The sequence below is a fragment of the Otolemur garnettii genome, unplaced genomic scaffold (genome assembly GCF_000181295.1).
Source record: "Otolemur garnettii isolate 467f Iridium unplaced genomic scaffold, OtoGar3 scaffold00063, whole genome shotgun sequence".
Lineage (NCBI taxonomy): Eukaryota > Metazoa > Chordata > Mammalia > Primates > Galagidae > Otolemur > Otolemur garnettii.
The window spans coordinates 5,120,320-5,126,820 of NW_003852458.1; the positions used below are offsets into that span (position 1 = coordinate 5,120,320).

At 42.2% G+C, this 6,501-nt stretch overlaps 1 non-coding gene and 1 pseudogene across 1 annotated transcript; both read left to right on the top strand.

The window, feature by feature from the left end:
* The first annotated feature begins 4,343 nt into the window (after positions 1-4,343).
* LOC111726388 lies at positions 4,344-4,450 on the top strand. The gene has a single exon (XR_002774172.1). It is a non-coding gene; the product is annotated as a U6 spliceosomal RNA (small nuclear RNA).
* A 350-nt stretch (positions 4,451-4,800) lies between these two features.
* On the top strand, positions 4,801-5,075 carry LOC100960173 (annotated as a pseudogene).
* The last annotated feature ends 1,426 nt before the right edge of the window (positions 5,076-6,501 follow it).

Sequence of the window (6,501 nt, forward strand, 5' to 3'; positions counted from 1 at the left end):
GCCATTTGACAAGTACTTGCTGAAAACCTACTATGAGCTCTGCTGGACTTATTGGCAATAAGCTTGCATTCCAGTAGTGGAGACAGGAAATGACTACAAACACTGTGTCACTCAGGCTGGAATGCAAAGGTATGATCATAGTTCACTATAACCTCAAACTCCTGAGCTAAAGCTCCCATGGTCCCACCTCAGCCTCTAGAGTAGCTATGACTACTGATGCACACCACCATGCCCAGCTAATTTTTTTTATTTTTTGAGGAAACAAAGTCTCACTATGTTACCAGGTTGGTCTCATACTCCTGGCCTCAAATGAACCTTCTGCCTTGGCCTATCAAAATTCTGGTATTATAGGCATGAGCCACTGTGCCCAGCCTGTATTTCTGGTATTCTAAAATTTCACAGTGATGCCCCTTAATAATGATCTCTTTTTAAAATACATTTTGCAGGGCATGTTATAGACTAATCTGTGTCCTGGAGAATTTTCTTTAATAATTTCTTCCCTTTTAGTTGCTTTATCCTCTTTGAAGTTTTTTTTGTTAATTATTATTCCTACTGGACTGATTTACTCAGTTGTTTTTTGCCCCATTTTTCTTTTTCCTTTGATTTTTTTGGCATGCTCTCTCTTTTTTTTGAGACAGATCCTCAAGCTGTCGCCCTGGGTAGAGTGCTCTGGCATCATAGCTCACAGCAACTTCTAACTCCTGGACTCAAGCGGCTATCCTGCTTCCACCTCCCAAGTAGCTGGGATTACAGGTACCTGCCATAATACCCGGCTATTTTTTGGTTGCAGTCATCATTGTTGTTTGGCGGGCCTGGGCTGGATTCAAACCCACCAGCTTAGGTGTATGTGGCTGGTGCCTTAGCCACTTGAGCCACAGGCACCGAGCCGTGGCTCTCTCTTTTTTGAGAATTTTTCAACATTATCTTCTAACTCTTCTATTAAATTTAAGTTAGCTATATTTTGATTGTTGATGTTTTTTCTTGCTCTCTGATTACTCCGCTATATGTTCCTACATATAGTAACTTATTTTATGAATGCAACATCTCTCATACCTCTCAGATTAGAAAGTAGAATAGCTCAGTTGCTAGGACGCCAGCCACATACACCGAGCTGGTGGGTTCAAACCCAGCCCAGGCTGCCAAACAACAATGACAACTATGACTAAAAAATAGCCATGCGTTGTGGCGGGCACCTGTAGTCCTAGCTACTTGGGAGGCTAAGGCAAGAGAATCACTTGAGCCCAAGAGTTTGATGCCACAGCACTCTACCAAGGGCGACACCTTGAGACTGTCTCAAAAAAAAAAAAAAAGAATTCTCACTTGTCATTTGGAAGCTTGAGCTTAAGTCCCAGCCAACATACCATGTGGTACGTTTTAAGTAGGCTAAGAAACCATATTTCTAGCTCCTTGGAGTTCCGATTAGAAATATAAGCTAGAATCAGACAGATAGAGATAAGATAAATAGTTTACCAGAAAAGAGATACTGTAGCCTGGATATGTAACTATAATCAAGCTTGCTGCCTTGTGGTCTAACAGGTAGCTAAAGTATTCTGAAGGCATCTGAAAGGTATCTACTTAGCCAGCTTACCAAAAGAGAAATTGCTGCCTCTCATGTATCAAGCCTCAAGAGGGGGGTGCCTGTGGCTCAAAGGAGTAGGGTGGCAGCACCATATACCAGAGGTGGCAGATTCAAACCCAGCCCCAGCCAAAATAAATAAATAAATATATATAATGTATATCAAGCCTCAAGGATAGGGACAGGGGCCTGTGGCTCAAAGGAGTAGGGTGCCGGCCCCAAATGGAGGTAAGCCCGGCCGGCCCGGCCAAACTGCAACAACAACAAAAAACAATATCCAGAAGTTGTGGGTGCCTGTAGTCCCAACTACTCAGAAGGCTGAGGGAAGAGAATCGCCTATGCCCAGGAGTTGGAGGTTGCTGTGAGCGATGTGATGCCACGGCACTCTACCAAGGGCAATAAAGTGAGACTCTGCCTCTACAAAAAAAAAAAAAAAAGGAATAGGGAGAGAAAATAAAGTCAGGCTGGGTGCAGTGGCTCACTCCTGTAATCCTAGCACTCTGGGAGGCTAAGGCTGGTGGACTGTCTGAGCTCACTTGTTCAAGACCAGTCTAAGCAAGAGCGAAACCCAGTCTGTAAAAATAGCCAGGTGTTGTGGTGGGCGCCTGTAGTCCCAGCTACTTGGAAGGCAGAGGCAAGAGAATCGCTTAAGCCCAAGAGTTTGAGGTTCCTGTAAGCTGTGACACCATGGCACTCTACTGAGGGCGACATAGTGAAACTCTGTCTCAAAAAAATGGGAAACAGCCTGGCACGGTGGCTTACACCTGTAATCCTAGCACTATGGGAGACTGAGGCAGGTGGATTTCCTGAGTTTAGAGGTTCAAGACCAGCCTGAGCCAGAACAAGACCTCATCTCTAAAAATAGCCAGGCATTGTGGAGGGCGCCTATAGTCCCAGCTATTTGGGAGGCTGAGGCAAAAGAATCACTTGAGCCCAAGAGTTTGAGGTTGCTGTGAGTTGCGATGCCATGGCACTCTTACTGACAAAGTAAGACCCTATCTCAAAAAAAGAAAAGAAAAGAAACAACAGATGAATTCTTGCCACTCAACAATCAGAAATATAAGTTCTCTTTATTTCAATAGTAATACCCTCATAGAAATGAGAGGACAGAGTTCCTTTTGCCATTGCCTGAGTGCACTAATTATTTTAAACCACTTTTAAAAATTATTTATTCTACTTCTATAAGATTTGTTTTCTCTATTATTTTGCCTATTTAATTTGGACTCTTCCTTTCATGGTAAAGGTTTTATCCATGCATCTGTTAATGCCTAACTGTCCGTTTATGTTTTAGAGCAAGATTCTAACACATTTATTCAAACTCTGAGTGTATAGGTGGAGTTCCTCTACTCCAGGGTAGTGGTCAGTAAACTTTTTTCTGGAAAGGGCCAGAAAGCAAATATTTTAGGCTTTATATGTCATAAGGTCTATGTTACAGCTTTGCAACTGCCATACTGCCAGTGTCACACAAAAGAAGCCACAAATAATATGTAAATATATGGGCAGGTTGTATTTTAAAAATACACACACACATACACACACACACACACACACAAGAAAGAGGGCTAAGCTTGTTTGCTGACCTCTGTACATTAGAACATGGGAACAGATGGGAGGCTGAACTTCTGCCTGGGGCATAACTGCTACAAATTCTTTGCACAAAGGTTGCAGAGATGAGAAGTTGCAACTGCTGTATATATGGGTTTAAAACTACAATTGTCTCAATATGCCCCCCTCCTTTTTTTTTTTTTTTAAAGAGATAGGATCTTGCTACATTGCCCAGGCTGGAGTGCAGTGGCTATTCACAGGTGTGATCATACTACACTACAACCTTGCACTTACAGCCTGAGGCCTCAAGCAATCCTCCCTCAAACTATCAAGTAGCTGGGACTACAGCCACAAATACTATACCTGGCTTTAAACCATGTCCCTTTTTGTCCTCATTAGTTCTGAGTCTCAAATTCACTATTTATCACTACCTTTTGCACAAATTTTGTTATGGCTTCCTCCACCCTCTTACACCTATTGCTTCTTCATTTGCTGTCTTATAAAAAGTTTTGTTTTGTTTTGAGACAGTCTCACTCTATTGCCCAGGCTAGAGTGCCATGACATCCTCCTATCTCATAGCAATCTTAAACTCCTGGCTTCAAGCAATCCTCCTGTCTTGGCCTCCTGAGTGGCTGGGACTACAGGGGCCCACCACAATGCCCAGCTAATTTTTGTATTTTTTAGTAGAGACGGGGGTATTGCTCTTGCTCAGACTATCTTGAACTCTTGAGCTCAAACCCACCTCAGCCTCTCAGAGTGCTAGGATTATAGGCATGAGCTACCTCAACTTGCCTATCTTCTAAAAATTGTTGAAATCTTTCATGCAGTACTATCTCCTTTCCAATTATCTTTACCTCTGTTGACTTATATACTTTTAAAATTCTTTTATTCTTGGGCCAGGAGTGGTGGCTCATGCCTGTAATCCTAGCACTCTGAGAGGCAGGTGGATTGCCTGAGCTCACAGGTTCGAGACCAGCCTGAGCAAGCATGAGACCCCACCTCTAAAAATTGCTGGGCATTGTGGCAGGTGCCTAGTAGTCCCAGCTACTAGGGAGACTGAGGTGAGAGAATTGCTTGAGCCAAAGAGTTTGAGGTTGCTGTGAGCTATGATGCCACAGCATTCTACCAAGGGTGACAAAGTGAGACTCTGTCTCAAAAAATAACAAATCCTTTATTCGTTCATTGGGTGTTGGGAGAGAGAAGGAATAAAAACTATTTATTAGTGCTCACTTTGGCAGCAAATATACTAAAATTGGAATGATATAGAGAAGATTAGCATGGCCCTTGCATAAGGATGACACACAAATTCATAAAGTGTTCCATATTTTTCCAAGAAAATGACATGAAGGCTATGTTAACCAGTTTGATGAAAATATTTCAAATTGTCTATAAAAATAGCACACTGTACCCCATGACAGTATCAATGTGCACAGCTATGATCTAATAAAATAATAAAAATAAAAAATAAAATTTAAGCATTTATTATATTACATAAATCATAATAAAAGATAAAAAGCAAAAAAACCCAAAACTTTTATTAATGCACTATATTTGTCTCAAAATCATTTTTAACTTCTTACTAGTAAGCAACGCAGTGCCAAGCATGACAGGTGGAGACAGCTGAGGAAGCAAAGGAGCAAAGCTGACATCATCAAGCTCTGCCAGGACATGTTCTCAAAATGGCCACTTACCTGCTGGGGAACTGAAGGCCCCCAGTGAAGATGATAAGCTCCTGGAAAATAGAAATAAACTAACCAGCTTGAAGTATTTTGACATGAAAGATAATTGCTATCAGCTTTACTAGGACTTAACCCAGAAGCATGCTGCACTGAAGCCTTACCTGGATCAGATCAATGTCATCGAGGAGCAGTTAGCAGCTCTTGATCAGGCAGCTTACAAGTTGGATGCTTACTTAAAACAACTGTAAGCCAAGTACAAGAAGCTGGAGAAATGATGAAAAACTTGTTTCTATGTGACAAAGTCTTTTTTAATGTGGAAGAATGTGTTATGAGACCTGAATTCTGAGACCGATGAATTGTCTCAACTCCTTAGAAGGAAACTATGCTGGTCATCCTAGGGACATCTCACTGTTGGAGTGAACTGGAAGAGTGTGGCTACTACTGAACCTCCTTTGGATCAGTATCTCTCAGAAACACCTATAATTTCTTACCTTTTACTTGAATGCTTCACCATCATTCAGGACAGAGATGCTTTCAAAGTTCAGGATACATGTGGGCTTGCCAACAGACTCAAATGAGAGGACCTATTTTCTCTGCTAGTGGTTGATTACTGTATTATTTTCTTGTAGCTGTTTTTTGTTTTGTTTTGTTTTTGGAGACAGAGTCTTGTTTAGTCACCCTCGATAGAGTACCATGGTGTCACAGCTCACAGCAACCTCCAGCTCTTGGGCTTAGGCGATTCTCCTGCCTCAGCCTCCCAAGTAGCTGGGACTACAGGCCCCACCACAACACCTAGCTATTTTTTTGTTGCGAATTGGCCCAGGGCTGGGTTTGAACCCGCTACCCTCAGTATATGGGGCCGGCACCCTACCCACTGAGCCACAGGCGCCACCCTGTAGCTGTTTTTTGAGTTACTGTGCAAATGGTTATTTGTATTCATGATCCTAATGTATTGTTAACAAGATTATAAATTATAAAAGGAAAACAGCCTGGGTGTGGTGGCACGTATAATCCCACATTCTGGGAGGTTGAAATGGGTGGATTGCCTGAGGTCAGGAGTTCTAGATGAGTGGTCTCTAGAGAGACCACCCTCTCTAATAATAGCTAGTAGGTTGGGTGCCTGTAGTTCCAGCTTACCTGGGTGGCTGAGGCAGGAGGATGACTGGAGCTCAAGAACTTGAGGTTTCTGTGAGCTATGATGCTATAGCACTCAACCCAAGGTGATGGAGCAAGACTGTCTCAAAAACAAAGAAAAAACAAAAGGAAAACAAACTTGTCTTTTGCAGCTTGTCACCTTGTGAATATCCGTAATTTACTTTTCCATAACATCACAAATAATAGGAAATCTAAAATAATTCCAGATGGAGTCTTCTAGGCTGAGCACAGGTAGCAAAAGGAATGTTTTAATAGCTTGTTGCAGAGAGCGGGACCCTCTTGGCTCTTTTCTAGGTGAGTCAGATGTATGGTGATGGACAACATCTTAACACGCACTCTCTTTTGGAAATGTGGTAAAAACAAAGCCAAGACATATATGTTGGGTTGAGAGGTGGGGGCTGCCACGTAAAATAAAACATTTTATAAAGTGTTAAAAAAAATTCTCAGGTTTGGTACCCATAAATCAGTGGTTAGGGCACCACCATACACTGGGGCTGATGGGTTTGAACCCAGCCCGGGTCTGCTAAACAGCAATGACAACTACAA